The following is a 15,954-nucleotide window of genomic DNA, read 5'->3' on the forward strand; positions in this document are numbered from 1 at the left end:
TATGCTTTCAGCAGAGTTAATCTGGACTTCTGTTTGAATATGTTTCATGGATTCATTTTCTTTCCTATGTTGGGCATCTATGGTTTCCATTGTTCTCCTAATGTTCTCTATTTTTTTAACCTGTGTCTGCTCTGTATTTACTGAGAAAGTCCTTCATTTTGATCATCTTCTCTTTTTTTTCTTTATTGGTACATTTTAAGTATACAATACAGTTAAATTCATCAATGGGATCTTGTACCTATACATGACTTATCAAGGTTCTTATTTTTTCCCCATTTCCTTGGCCTCCTTTCACCACCTCCACTCTTCCCTACTTACAAGAGTTTGTTTCATTTTTTACCCTTTCTCTTATTTTTTCTTTTCCTTTCTTACCTTTTCACTACCCCTCCCATTTCCTTTACACCTTTAGAACTTTTTTCCTATTACACAATATACATTTTGATCCTTATTTACACTTTTAGTTTATGATACCATTGAAACTACTCGGTATTTACACATGTGTGTCCTATCAATTTCACTTAAGAGTATGTCCTTAATGTGCATCCACATAGCTATAAATCTGTCTGGTTTCTCATAGTTTTTGGCTGAGTAATATTCCATTTTATATAAAAAAACACATCTTTATCCAGTCTCCAATTGATGGCTAATTAGGCTGTGTCCAAGTTTAGCTATTACAAACTATGCCACTATAAACATGGGTGAGCATATATTACTGTGTTATGATACTTTTAATACTTTTTGGGAAGATACCCAGCAAAGGAACAGCTGGGTAAAATGGGACTTTTAATCCTAATAGTTTGAGGTATCTCCATATTGATTTCCACAGTGGTTGCACTAGTATGCACTCCCATTGACAATGAAGAAGGATTTCTTTCTCCCCACAACTTCACCAACATTTGTTATTGGTTGATTTCATGATAACATCTTCTAATCTATTTAACTGATCCTTGGGTCTGTTTCTTTGTCAATGCCATGCTGTTTTTAACACAGCTACTTTGTACTATAGTTTCAAGTTGGGCATTGTAATACCCCCTGCCATGTCTCTGTTGCCTAGAATGGCTTCTGCTATTCTAGATCTCTTCTGGTTCCAAATGAATTTTTGGATTCTTTTCTCTAGTTCTGTGAAATATACTGTTGGGATTTCAATAGGGATTGCAATGAATCTATATAGCAGTTTTGGAAGTATTGCCATTTTTACTATATTTGTTCTTTCTACCCAAAAGTAAGGGATATCTTTCCATTTTCTTATATTCTCTTTGATCTCTTTTTTCAGAGTGTTGTAGATCTCAGTGTAACAGGTCTTTTTCTTCATTTGGTAGATTGATTCCTAGATATTTCTTTATTTTATACTATTGTGAAAGAGATTGTTTCCCTAATTTATCTTTCAGTTAGTATTTTATTTGTGTACTAGAAGGCTATTTTTGAGTGTTGACCTTGTGTCTAGCTACTCTACTGAATTTGTCATGACTGTAGAAGTCTTTGCGCAGAGTTTTTTGGGTCTTCTATGTAGAGTATCATATTTTCAGCAAATAAAGACAGTTTAACTTCTTTATTCCCTATCTTTATTGCTTTTGTTTCTTTTTCTTGCCTATTGCTGTGGCTAATGTTTCCAAAACTATATGGAGCAGGAACAGTTACAGTGGACATCCTTGTCTTGTTCCTGATTTTAGTGTTAAGGTTTTCTGTTTTTGAACATTAAGTACTATGTTTGCTGTTGGTTTTCATTGATAGCCTTTATCAAGTAGAGATAAATATCATCTATTCAAATTTTCTTCAGGGTTTTTATCATGAATAGGTGTTAAATTTTGTCAAATGCTTTTTCTGCATGTATTGAGATGATCATAGGGTTTCTGTCTTTGACTCTGTTAATATGATGTATTACATTTATTGATTTACTTATGTTGAACCATCCTTGCATCCCTGAGATAAATCTGACTTGGTCAGGGTGTATGATCTTCTTGATGACCCTTTGTATTCTGTTTGCCAGTATATTATTGAGGACTTTTTCATGTATGTTCATTAGGAGATTGGCCTGTAGTTTCTTGCTTGGATCTTTCCCTGGTTTTGGAATAATAAAAAAAAAAACAACACTTCTAGGAATCAATTTGGAAGTATTGCTTCCCTTTTAATTTCACTGAAAAGTTTCAAAAGTAGTGGCAATAATTCTTCTCTAAATGTTTTGCCGTGAACATCAGCAGTGAAGCCATCAGGACCTGGGCCTTTTTTTATTGGTAAAATTTTAATTACTTTTTTAATTACACTGATTGTAATTGTGGTGTTGAGAATTTTTATATGGTCATCATTCAACTTTGGTAAATCATATGTATCTAGAAATTGATCCATTTCTTCTTCATTTTCAATTTTATTAGAATACAGGTTCTAAAAGTAGATATTGATGATGATCCTCTGGATTTCTCTTGTATCTTTTGTGATTTCATCATTTTTGTTCCTAATGGAATGGATTTGAGCCTTTTCTTTCCTTTTTTTTTGATAATGTTGGCTAAGAGTTTATCAATATTATTCATTTGTATGAAAAACCAAGTCTTCAATTTTAGTTTGTATTGTTCTCTTTGTCTGCATTGCATTAATTTCTGCTCTGATCTTTATAATTTCCTCTCTTGTATGACCTTGGGGTTTGTCTTCCTCTTCTTTTTCTAGAAGCTTAAGATTCAACATTAGGTTTTTTATTTGCACTTGCTCTGTTTTTCTAGTGGGGGCATTTACTGCTCTGAATTCCCCAAATGTACAAGATTCCAATGATAAATGTAACTGTATTGTTTGCTTTAAATTTACCAATAAACTTAATGGGTGGAGAAAATAAATCTAGCAACTTAAACTGGGAGTAAAACTTCAACTAGTACAGCTAAAAAAAAAGTTCACATATGTTAAAAAACTGTATTATAGGAATAAAACTGCCTAAAGGTCTTCAATGAGAGTCAATCAACATCATCATTAACTACATTTTGAAGTCTATGGCCACAGTGAATCTTTGCTGTTTACTTTTATCATATGACTATTGTAGAAATAAAATTACATTCATTTTCTATTAAAAAAGCCACACAAAAATACTGTCTAATTTCTTATTTAATTTCCTCTGTGATCCATTGTTTGTTCAGGAGAGTATTATTCAATTTTCCATGTGTTTGTGAAGTTCTTGTGGTTTGTTTTACTATTGATCTCTGGTTTAATTGCACTATAGTCTGATAATACACATGGGATAACTTCAACTCCTTTGTGTTTACTTGATAATGTTACATTAGATAGTATGTGGTCTATTTAGGAGAATTACCTGTGTGTAGCTGAAAATAATGTATATTTTATTATTTTTTCATTAAGTTTATTGGTACATTTAAAGCAAACAATGTTTACGTTCATCACTGGGATCTTATCTCTTTACATTATATGTTTTTGTTATTCTTTTTTCCTCATATCCCTGACCTCCCAAGAATGTATATTTTAATTTTGTGGGGTGGCACACTCTGTAGACTTCTGTTAAGTCCATTTGCTGAAAAGCTTGGTTCAGTTCTAGTATTGTATTGTTGAAGTTTTATCTAGATGATCTGTCTATTTGTGACAATGGGGTATTGAGGATCCCCACTGTAGTTGCATTAGTGCTTGTTTAGTTTTTCATGTCCCTTAATATTTGTTTTGTATAGTTGAGGGCATTGGTATTTGGAACATATTTATTTATGAATGCCATCTCTTCCTCTTGGATTGTTCCCTTTACAAGGATGTAGTAACCTTCTTTGTCTCTCTTAATTAGTTTTGGGTTGAGATTTACTCTGTCTGCAAATAAGATAGCTACCCATTCCTTTTTCCAGATTCTTGTCACATGGAGCACTGTTATTTATCCTTTTACTTTCAGTCTATGAGGTTTTTTTAACTAGGTATGTTTCTTATATACAGCATATTGGATTTTGCTTCTTAATCCATTCTGCCAGTCTATTTCTTTTGATTGGTGAATTGATGGTTATAACCAATTTGTATTTACTTATCATCATCATGCTATTTTCCTGTTGTTGACTCTTTTTAATTATTTCCCCCTTTCTCTTTAATTTCTGGCCTTGCCTGCTAGATTTGCTCTGTGGGGTCTCATGGAATTGCGATCTTCACTGTCTTTTTCTAGGATATTGTTTAGAATTGTTTGGAGTGCTGGTTTGGTATTCATGAAGTTTCTCAGTTGTTCTTTGTCACAGAAGTATCTTATTTCCCCATCAATTTTGAAAGACAGTTTTGCAGGATACACCTGTCTAGGTTGGAGGTTGTTTTCTTTTAGGTCTTAAAATACCTCACTCCAGGCTCCTTGACTTGAGGGTTTGTGTTGAAAAGTCTGCTGTGATTCTGATAGGCTTTCCTTTGCATATGATTTGTTTCTCTTCTCTAGCTGCTTGTAATTTTTTTTCTTATGTTTGGTTTATGGTATCTTGATTATTACATGCCTAGGTATAGATTTTCTGTCTTTTATCACAACTAATTGGAGTCCTATGTGCCTCATTTATCTATATGTCAAATTCTTTTGCTATGTTTGGGAAAATTTCTGTCAATAATTCTGTGAAGTTTTACTTATGTCATTTGTACTTTCTCTTGCTTTTTCATGGACTCCTATCAGTCTTATTTTTCTTTGTCATCTAGGAGCTGTTGGGTTGATTTCTCATGTTCCCATACTTTTTTTGAGTGAACCCTCTTTTCATGGTCACTGATCACCATCTTGTCTCCTAGATCTGAAATCCTGTCTTCAGATTGGTTCTGTTATGTATACTTTCAATAGAATTTTTAATCTCCTGGATATCTGTTTGAAATGGTTTCATGGATTTCATTTCTTTCCTGTGTTTGGCATTCATTGGCTCCATTCCTTTCCTATGCTGGACATTCATGCCTTCTATCATGGTCCTGAACTCATGCATTTTTTTTTATCAGTTTCTGTTCTAGAGTCTCTAATCATGTCTTTCATTTGGCTCACCTTGTTTGTAGCTATGTGGGAAATTATTTCTGTTCTGAATTTTTCTAGAACCTCATTCATCTGTTTTGTTACTTCCTGTGCTATCAGTTCAGGGTATTCAGGTTTTCATCAGACTTTTCCACCTCATTTCCACCAGAGTTTGATTGATGAATTGATAGCCTATGTTTGTACTTGTTTCTTGCTTGAATGTCTTCTCATTTCTACTTTAGTTGTTGGTATTGTCCTTGGTTTAATTCCTGGGTTAATAATTTGATCTTCCTGTTATAGCTTGTCTCTATGTTTTGAGTCTCTAATGACCCCGAGACAATCTCATTTTCATTATACCAGGAAGGACAACTGATTAAATCAATCACATACCTTAGCCCAAGTAATACAATCAGCAGCACAATAGCATCAGGCACAATTTAGAAAATGACAATTTGTGGTAGTTCTTAATCTATCACTTTTAACTGTGTTAATTAAATAAAAATCAAGGCTGGAGCTCAAAACAATGGCCTTCATGATCCCTGTTCCTCTGTGGTGTGAATCCTGGTACCAGCCCAGCCAGGAGGATAGAGGCATGTGACAAGGGAGAGGGTTGCTGTAGGCACCCGTGCAGTTGTGCCACTCACTCACTATTTCTCTGACAAGGCCTAGAGTGTTTGGGGCTGGGGTTCCAGGAAAGATCCATGCAGCTGTGCCATTCACTGTTTCTTTGCTGAGGCCCAGGGGATGGGGATGGAGTCCCAGGCAGGCTCCACACAGCTGTGCCTCTCTCATTGTCATTTTTTAACCTGAGAAATTACTTTTATTTGGTTTTCTCTGCAGCCACATGCATATGGTTTTTGTTTTTTACTTTTATTTTTCACTTCTGCTGCTATCATTTCAGAAAATTCAAGTAGGTGCCTTCTGATTTTTTTCTATCTCATTGTCCCCTGAACTTATCCTGAGTGGGCTAGAAATCTGGGGTTGCATTTAACTTCTGAAGTTTTTATTTTGTATTTTCAAAATTTTAAAGTTTTTGCTTTGATGCTTGTAAATTTCTTGTGGTAGATAACTTTATCACTAGTATGTAGTCTTCCCTAGGAAATGTCTATTCCTCAGAAATGTTGGCTAGGTGTAACTGGTTCTTGATCTTTATTTCAGTTCTAAGATTCTATGTTACCAATTTATGAGAGATGAGAAGTTACTATTTTGCTCAGCATTGAGTCCTTTGGTACTGAATTATGATGACAGTTACAACCCCAGAGATCATTGTGTTGCCATACAAGGGAGAAGAACTTATTACAACAGCTATTGTAGCCTGTTTAAAGTAGTGCAATTAGAAATAGAAATGGCATCAAGCACAGCCTAGAAACTGATAAACTATGTTATTTATCAATTTGGTAGCTTTAACCAAAAAAGCAAGATCTACATTTATATAGTAAAATCCAACACAAACCAGGATCTTGTGTCCATTGATTTTTGCCTTCGTAGAGTGACTACCATGGGATGGGGGTGGGATCTGAGTGAGATAGAGGACAAAATAGAGAGATAATGAAGAGGAATGTAGTAGAATCAAGGTTGAAGAACAAAGGATGATCACTCAAGCCTTGGGAAATAGGAGGAGAGGACAGGAGATAATGAATGAAAGAGAAGGCAAAAGAATATCAAAGTGAACCAGAAAGACTAGAGAGAATATTCATTCACATGAAAATATCAAAAATTCAAGAAAAACATTGAGGAACTATAGAAACAAAATAAAAAATAAAAGTAAAAATAAATCCTAAACAGATAAAATAAAAAGAAAACAAAGAGAGAAAGAAAAAAAAAGACAGACAGAAAGATAAAATATAATTTCTCAGGTGCTCACAATTCTGTGGCACTAAATCTCCAGTAGGATTAGTGCTGGATGTGGAGCTGGTCTTGGCCTCCGGATGCAGGGGCTGGGGCCAATTTTCTTTCTGGATGCCCTTTGGCAGTCCATCCATGTCTCCTTACCCTATTTGTCTCTGTGTGCCTCTACCAGTTGCTGTGGGGCTCTCAGCCAGAGACAGCCCAAGGCTACTTCCAATCCAGTGTACAGTAGGCCCCTCCTGGACCTTGCAGAGTCCCCTCTGTTTCACTTTGTTGGCTCCCTTCACACTACTTATTACAGGGCAGGGGACTTCTGTCTTCCCACTCATTGTCCCGTCAGTGGCCCAAGGCTATTTGAATCCTGCTTCCATGGTCCATGTCCTTATCTCAGGCTGCTGGTCACAGGGTAGGAATGATATACTCTTCCACTCACTATCCACTGTGGTCCCTATCCTTGTTGTCACTAGAGGTCATGTTAGCCACTATGATGCATGACAGAAAAACAAAACAAAATCAAAATGAGGTCCCAATGGGGAGGGAGCACCTTCCTGGTCACTTGCCTCTCTGTGCCCATAGAATATGTTGCAAGGCTGCAACATTTTCTGTTTAAAAGAAGGAAAAGGGATAAGGGAACTCATATCCCAGATTTATATTGTATGGGTTGAATTTGCCACATTTTTGCAGTTTTTTGGAAACATCCCAGAATAGTGATTCCTGTTTCACATGCTGTACACTCAGCAGTGTTGCTGGCAGCCTTGTGGACTGGTATTCTGCTTTATGAAGTCTTGTGCCAATGTTTTGTTTGATCTACAAGTCTGTTTCTTATCTTATATTGGCATCAGATGTTTGTCCCTCCCCTTCTTCCAATTACCTGTATTTTTAAAATTGAATTTATTGGTACATTCTAGGTAGACAGTACAGTTACATTCATTACTGGGATCTTGTACCTTTACATGCCAGGTGTTGGTTATCATTTTTTCCCCTTGTCCCCATCCTCCCTTCACCTGCTCCTCCCCTCCCCACCTTCAAACACTTTAATTCCATTTTTATTTTCTCATTCATATTGCTAATTGCCCTGTTAGGATCATCAGTACTCTTTTAGTTTTTCACACCAGAGAAACTATTTGGTATTTGCATATGTGTGACTTATTTATTTCACTTAGGAGTATATCCTCAAAATGTACCCATTTACCTATGAATGAATCTACTTTCTCATTCTTTATGGCTGAGTAATATTCCATTTTATAGAAAAAACACATCTTCTTTATCCAGTTTCCAACTGATGGGCAGATAGGCTGTTTCCAAGTTTTAACCATTACAAATTGTGCCTCTACAAACATGGGTGATATGATTCTTTTATTTCTTTTGGAAAGATACCCAGCAGAGGGATGGCTGGGTCAAATGGAACCTCCAGTCCAAGCTCTTTGAGGTATCTCCATATTGATTTCCATAGTGGTTGCACAGTCTGCACTCCCACCAACAATGGAGAAGGGTTCCTTTCTCCCCACAACCGCGCCACATTTGTTATTGTGTGATTTCTTGATAGCAGCCATTCTTTGTGGGGTGAGGTGAAATCTCAGAGTTGTTTTCATCTTCATCTCTCAAATGATTAGTGATGTGGAGCATTTTTTCATATATTTACTTGCTGCTTTTATTTCTTTGTCTGAGAAATGTCTGTTCATTTCAGATGCCCATTTTAGAATTGGGTCTTTACATTTGGGGGCGCTGGTTGTTTTGAGTTCTTTATACATTTTAGATAATAGTTCTTTGTCTGAGGATCAGCTGGTAAAAAGTTTTTCCCACATTGTAGGTTGTATATTAGCTCTGCTGATGGTTTCTTTTGCAATCCAGAAGCTTTTTAATAAGATGAGATCCCAGTTGTTGATTCTTTCTGCTAGTTCCTGTGCTACTGAGGATTTATTCATAAAGTCTTTTCCTATGCCAGTGTCTTCCAGAGTTCTGCCTAATTTATCTTCCAGCAAGATTAGTGTTTCTTTTTTTTATATTTAGATCTTTAATCCACTTGGGTTTTAATTTAGTGCATGGTGACAGATAAGGGTCTATTTTTAATCTTTTGCAGGTTGAGATCTAGTTTTTCCAACACCATTTATTAAAGAGGCTATCTTCCCTCCAGTGGGGACTGTTAGTTCCTTTGTCAAAGATGAGGTAGCTGAGTGCATCTGGAGTTGTTTTTGTGTCTTCCAATCTGTTCCACTGATCCTCAGATCTGTTTCTTTGCCAGTACCATGCTGCTTTTATCACAGTGGCTTTGTAGTATAGTTTCAAATTGGCAATTGTTATATCCACTGCCATGTGTCTGTTGCCTAGGATGGCTTTTGATATTCTAGGTCTCTTATGGTTCCAAATGAATTTTTGGATTCTTCTTTCTAGTTCTGTGAAGTACTGTGTTGGGATTTCAATTTGTATTGCATTGAATCTGTATAGCAGTTTTGGTAGTATGACCATTTTCACTATGTTGATTCTTCCTACCCAGGAGCAGGGCAGATCTTTCCATTTTCTTATGTCCTCCTCAATCTCTTTTTGCAGAGCACTGTAGTTTTCAGTGTAGAGGTCTTTTGCTTCTTTTTTTAGATTGATTCCCAGATACTTCATTTTTTTGGGTGCTGTTATGAAAACAATTACTTGTATTTTTATTTGCTGTAGCTCTAAGGTAGTACCTCCTGTATTCAGCAATGTTGAAAAGCTAAAGATGCTTTTTTTTTTTTCAAACCTGATGCCTTCTCTTTTTCTTGGATAATTTCTGATTGTAGACTTCCAGCACAACAGAATAAAGTGGTGACAATGGATATTTATTTATTTCTAGCTTTAAATCGAATTATCTTGTGTTTTCCTACTAAAGATGGTGTTATTTGTGTATTTTTTAGCCTTATAATTTGAAAGATTAAATAAGTACCCTTCTGTTCCCATTTTATTAGAAGGTTTAACAATGATTGGATTTTGTCAAATGATTTTTACTTTGGTCTGTTAAAAAATCATGAGATGTTTTTCTTTTATGATATTTGTGTCCTTTATGTTTTTAATATGGTATATCACACTATTGATACTTGATTGTCAAATCAACCTCAGAGTCTTGGAATAAATTCCATTTAGTATAAATTATTACATGTAAGTGTTAAAATTTTTGTATTCATTGTTCTTTAGTTTTCTCCTCTTTGTGATTTTTTTTAAGAACAGGTATAGGGTATAAAATTTATCAATAGAATGAACAGCCTCATATTTTAGAAGAGTTTGTGAAGGATTTTGTAGTAAGTTTTTAGAAAAAATAGTTGGAGCATTCATTAGCAGAACCTTATGCTTCTGAGATTTTCTTTATGAGACACTTTTCAGTTACCAGTGCAATCTACTTACCTCTTATAGGTCTGTTTAAATTTTTTAAGCTTTCTTGATTCAGATACTATGTATCTTTCTACAGATTTGTCTACTTCATCTAGGTTACCTAATTTTCTGGCTTGTGCTGCTCACAAAATTCATTATAATTATTTTATTTATGAGGGAAGTGTTTATGCCTCTTCTTTATTTCCTGGTTTTAGCAATTTGAATCTTCTCTTCTTTCTTCTTATGCCCTAGTCTTAACTACCTACATTTTAATTTTTTGGTACTTGGGATTAAATTCTGAACCTAGTGTTTGTTAGGCTGGTACAGCACTACTGAGATAAATTGCTGGCCCCTCTAATTACAAGTTTATACCATATGGTAAAAAATAAACTAGTTATATGGCTTATGTAAATTACACATGCATTTCCTCTACCAAACATGTTCATACTGGCAAGTCTGTAACCTTCTTTTACTTCCTTCATTCTTTAATTAGCTTAACAAACATTTGACATGTGCTAAATGCTAATTTGTCAAAAATATTTTCTTTCATAAGATTTTGTGCTTTCTCAAGGAAGCTACAGTTGGCAAATCAATGCAACATGAGCTTAAGCTTCTAATGGTAGCATTTTAGCAATAATTACATCAGTTAGTAATTTAAAATTCAACCTCTAATCTTCATTCAATACCTACTGGTAATAAGGAACAGTGACAGTCAGATTAGTACCCTGTAAAAGTTAGAAAACTAAGAGGTAATAATATAAGAGAATATCTGTAAAGAATTTGGAGTAGTTAGTATCCATCTTTCCCTGTAAATAATTGTAAAACTGAGCAACATATGTGAAACAATTGTAAGAAAGTTGGCATTGTAGTGATATGATCCTTGTGAGAAGAAAAATATGAGGTGATCCTCACATTCAGGCAGGTTTTCTTTCCTGATGAATCATTCAAGCAGCAAGCAGGAAGTGAAGTCTAAGAAGAAAGCTGTGTTCTCCTTGAATGTGTTGACAAAGACTAAGTTAAGAGCTAAGGAGAAGTTGGAATATTGGATTTGTGTTCTTAAGAGGAAGAATATGAATAGAAGAAGCCCCTGAAGTATGTTTGTGTGTTTCTCACTTGCCTAGGCACAGTGCGAAGATGCAAGTTGTCTGAGGATGTAACAGACAACAGGTTTTGTGATGGCTGAGAAGTTCTGAATAGAGTTGAAAAGTGAATGTAGATGTTAGAAAGCTTTGGGTATATCACAGTTGAAACTTAGCCAGAATGGAGAAATTTTGAAAAGACCAGGCTCAAGGAATAAAAATCACAAGCAAGAGTGATCTGCTGCTGTTATAATTGCTTGTAATTAGAAACACAAACAGAATTTTTTCAATCTTTGGAGAAATTTTACATAATAGTCTCAAAATGTGAAAAGCAAGATAGAACTGATTTATAATGAAGATATAGTGCAAGATTACAGGAGATAGCATTGATATTAAAATTACAAATGCTTCAGTGTAATTAAAATTAATATGCTGAATAAAATGGAGACAAAAATTTTAAAATGATGTGGTATTTTGACAAAGAATGAGGATTTATAAAATGAATACATAGTTATTCTAAGACACAATATCATATCAGAAATTAATAAGCACTGCATGATTTAACAAAAGACTACAATCACTAGAAGATAATATTATAAAATTCAAAGATTTATAAAAAATATTCAAAAGAAACAATAAACAGAAAATATTAGAAAAGTGAAGCATGTTATAAAGTACACATTGATCATGGTTAAAAATGTAATACACACCCGAGAAGAAGGAAAAATAAAATGTATTAAAAAAAAGATGTCTGACAATTTCCAGAGGATAGTTAAGCAAATACTCCTATGAATTAAAAAACAAGCCTTAGTATGGTTGTGTTATAGCTAGTTATTTTTGTTTGTTTATTTGTTTCTTTCTTTTTTTCTCATTACTGGGGATCAAAATCAGGACCTTGAGCTTGGAAGATAGGCACGACACCACTGAGCTAAATCTCTGGCCCCACAGCTAGTTATTTAAAACAAAGGAAAAGTGAAAATCACATCCAGGAAAGCAAAATACAATTCCCATGACCATCAGGAAACATCCACTTGAGCTAGAAAATAACCACCTCTTACAGTGCAGATCTAACAGCCATAAGACATGGTATTTCTCTTTCCTTGCTTTTTTCTTTCTTTGTCTGATAGCATGTTTCTTTCATCTTAAAAATTGAATATTTTTTGTATACAATTCTAGATTGGTAATTAATTCTCTCAACTCCTCTGAGAATAATTCTGTTGTCTTTTGAATTCTCCACTGTCAATAAAGTCAGTTTTATCTCTTATTAGTCATGTCTGGTGGCTGGAGTGAAGGTCCCTGTCACTCTGATATCACTCCTGACACAGGCAAAGGGTTGTACTATGTGATTCTTGGGGATTGCAATGACCCTTAAGGTGGGCATGGATTTCTGTTCTCATGTCTGTTCTTCTTCCACATTCAGCCACAAGTTTCAAATGATGCTCGTTTGCTTAATATTTTATCTAGTATGATTAGGAGTCTTCTCTTAAGATGATTTTGCATGTGTCTATTCTTGAATACAGATATTAGAAACCCCCCTGCCCCAAACTAAACAATCATGGTGAGGTGAGTCACAAATTATTATTTTCTGTTGAAAATAAGTTATCTGTTAGAGAGGCAAATTTTAATTCTTCACACCAGTGCTACTGGGTTTAGGATAATTGTAGCAAATACATAGGCAGAAAGAGCAGTGTATACTCACATTTTGATACCCAGGAACTCAAGCCTGCCACTTCCCTCCTGTCACTTCGCATTTGCCTTGCTTTCTGATCCAAATCTTTCGTTTGAGTCAGAGGAGACTAGTTAATGTCTACAATGGTGATGTACATAGAACTTCCAACAGGGCATAAGTAACACCTGTGAAGCACTGCAGACCTTTTTCTTACCAAAAGGAGATAGCAGAGAGAAATTAAATTCTCTCTAGCTGCTATTAAGGATCATACTAGATGCACATTTGACAAGACCTCTTGACAAACAGCTCTACAAAAGAGCACTGAGTTGTTTTTGATGCTAAACAGTGGCCAGTTATCGTAAGACACCCTTGAACTTTCCCCACTCAACTACCTCATTCTTTTTTCCTCCTTAATTAAATGCTGCTACATGGATTTTATATTTAGTTTTATTTGGCTGGAAAAGGGGTATTCCTAGTAGAATCATGAACATTTGGAAAACAACAGTAGAGAAAATTCAGCCTAGGACATAAGGGCCACTTGGGAAAGTACGAAGTCTAACACTTTGGTTTCAGTGATGGGAAGAGGAAAATGAGGACAGGTTAAAAAAAAAAAAGGTGGAATTCAGATGAATGTCTATCTGGGCTTAGCCATTCTGCCCTGAATTGACAGAGGGCTATTACATATGATGAGAATAAATCTGAAAGCAGAGGAAATACTTCCCCACATCTCCCATTCACCTACCCTCACTTTATTCTCATGTTCAGCTTCTTGACAGCTTTTCTTTTTCTAGGCCAATAGCGTAGCTTTTGTATACATTTATTTGGTGCCAAACTTGTCACCTGGAACTCTCACTTGTCATGGTGCCAGAGGACTATCTGAGTTCACATTGATTATTTGCCATTTTCATACATAAAACCTGGCTTCACATTTTGTATAGAAGCCAGGTGAGGAACATTAGCTTGGAATAGGAGTTCCTCCAGACTCTATTTTCTCTCTAACCTTGTTTGTTGTCAGCTTTGTACTTTATACATGAAGAATCTGGAGCTACTTTTAATCATTCACAGTTTATGAGCTATTCATTTCCTGTGGGTCTTTGCTTCTTCCGCTTGTTATATAGAACACCCTCTGCAGCTTCAATGGCTGACTCTTACTCCTTAAGATGTTCTTTCTCCCTCCCGGAAGTCTTCCCTAAACTACTGCCATTCAGGTCAGTTAGACTTCCTCTGGGCTGCCTTGACCCCTTGCATATCTCAGTGATTACTATATGAAATCATTAATTTCCATTTATATATTTGCTTCCCTCTTCCCACTGGAAGTGAGCAAAGTGATGGTAGGAAATGTGTTTTACTCATCCTTTCCTTCCAAGGACCTAACGCAATGTGTGTGTTTATGTAAGCATATGAGTGTGGGCTTGAATTTTAGCAATTTGAATTTTAGTAATTTGAATTATTCTTATCCATGTCCTTTTTATAGCCATTTTCAGAGAACTGGTAGGCAAAGGTATGACTTTCAGAGTCATTTATTCATAAATTATTTCACCTCATGGCATTTTTGTCTCTGACCAATGGCTTGATTTTATAATATTCCTGCTTTTACTTGGTAAGATGGGAAATCTGAAGTTCCTGTTGTTGCATTTATAAGTTATTGTCCTAATTTAAATATATGATAAATATATGTAGCGGATACCATTAAGAAATACTTTTTTACTTCTTATTATGAATTTTGGATTCTGCTAAGCATTTCCACATAGTATTTCCTCTTATCCTCATAGCAAGCCTGTAAATTCAGAGTTAGTAACTGCACCTGCATTCTAAAACAAATTTACATTCACTATAGGAGTCTGTAAATACAGCAACTGCTAGAACTTTGTGGAAAACTATATCTAACTGACCTCAAAGCACATGTGATTTGAAACATGATTTTTCTGTCCTGGGATCATGTCTGCATAACAGATGTTCTTGTATAAAGGATGCTTTATGAGAGAGAAATTCATATATTTTCTTCTTTAAAGCATCTTCTGTACAGAAATATCTTTTTAAATAAAGTTTAGTATTTACCTATAAAGGCCTTTAGTATTTAGAAGGGTAAATCAAGTTATACATAATTTGAGAAAAGAAGTAAAAACAGTAAGAATTAAAAACAGTACCCTTATATATTCTTTTCCACTACTCCACCTATTACTTTGTATTACACTGTAATTAAGTGGAAGGGTGTCATGTTTCAGTAAAAAGGTTATTTAACTGGTTTCAACTATTCTTATATAAAATCAAAATATTCCTGTGTATTTATAACTCTGTCATCATTGATCTAGTCATCAAAACATTTCCAGTCTGTTCCTATATGCAGCGTTACCTAAGTTTGATCATTTTCCATAATTGATAATTGGCTAAAACGGTGACAAAAATCATGTAGTTATTTTGGAGTTTGTCACTTCCATTCTGCTCTCTTCCCATTGATCTCCTCCTATCCTAAACAAGCAGACAAAAAGAGGTATAGAGAAAGTACTGGCATGTCTACGTACTTATTTCTGTGATGCCTGCAGTTTCTCTGGGTAGTTGTACTATTTCCTTTGAAGCTTTAGCTCTTATTCTTACTATATAATTATGTTTTAGGAAAAGCTACTGTCTTAGGAACACACATAAATATTTTAGATGTAGACCTATTTTTTGAAGGAGATGGCACTTATTAATTAAAATATTTGAATAAAAACTATATTATTAGTTTTCTACCTTGTATCTGAAAACCTCTACCAATTCCTTCTTTATTCTATAATATATTGGGCTTCAGCTCTTGTTTACAGAACAAAAAAGCCACAGGTTTGCTTTTTCTTGTTCAGAATAATGTATCATATGACCACATTTAAAATGTGTACGCTATGAAGCTGTTGTAAAAATATTTCATTATTTGTGCAGCACAACCTGCAATTCTAGAAAGAAAAGATCAGAATGGGCTTACTAGAGAGGAACCGTGCATTAATTTCAGGAAGATGGAAAACATGTCTTCTAAAGGATGTTTAGATATCTAAAAAGATGTTTAGAAGTTATTGAATCAGAGGACTTCTCAACTTTAAAACCAATTATTTGATTATTCAATA

This window comes from Fukomys damarensis, unplaced genomic scaffold (genome assembly GCF_012274545.1).
Source record: "Fukomys damarensis isolate Sample0158 unplaced genomic scaffold, DMR_v1.0_HiC HiC_scaffold_16, whole genome shotgun sequence".
NCBI classification, from domain to species: domain Eukaryota; kingdom Metazoa; phylum Chordata; class Mammalia; order Rodentia; family Bathyergidae; genus Fukomys; species Fukomys damarensis.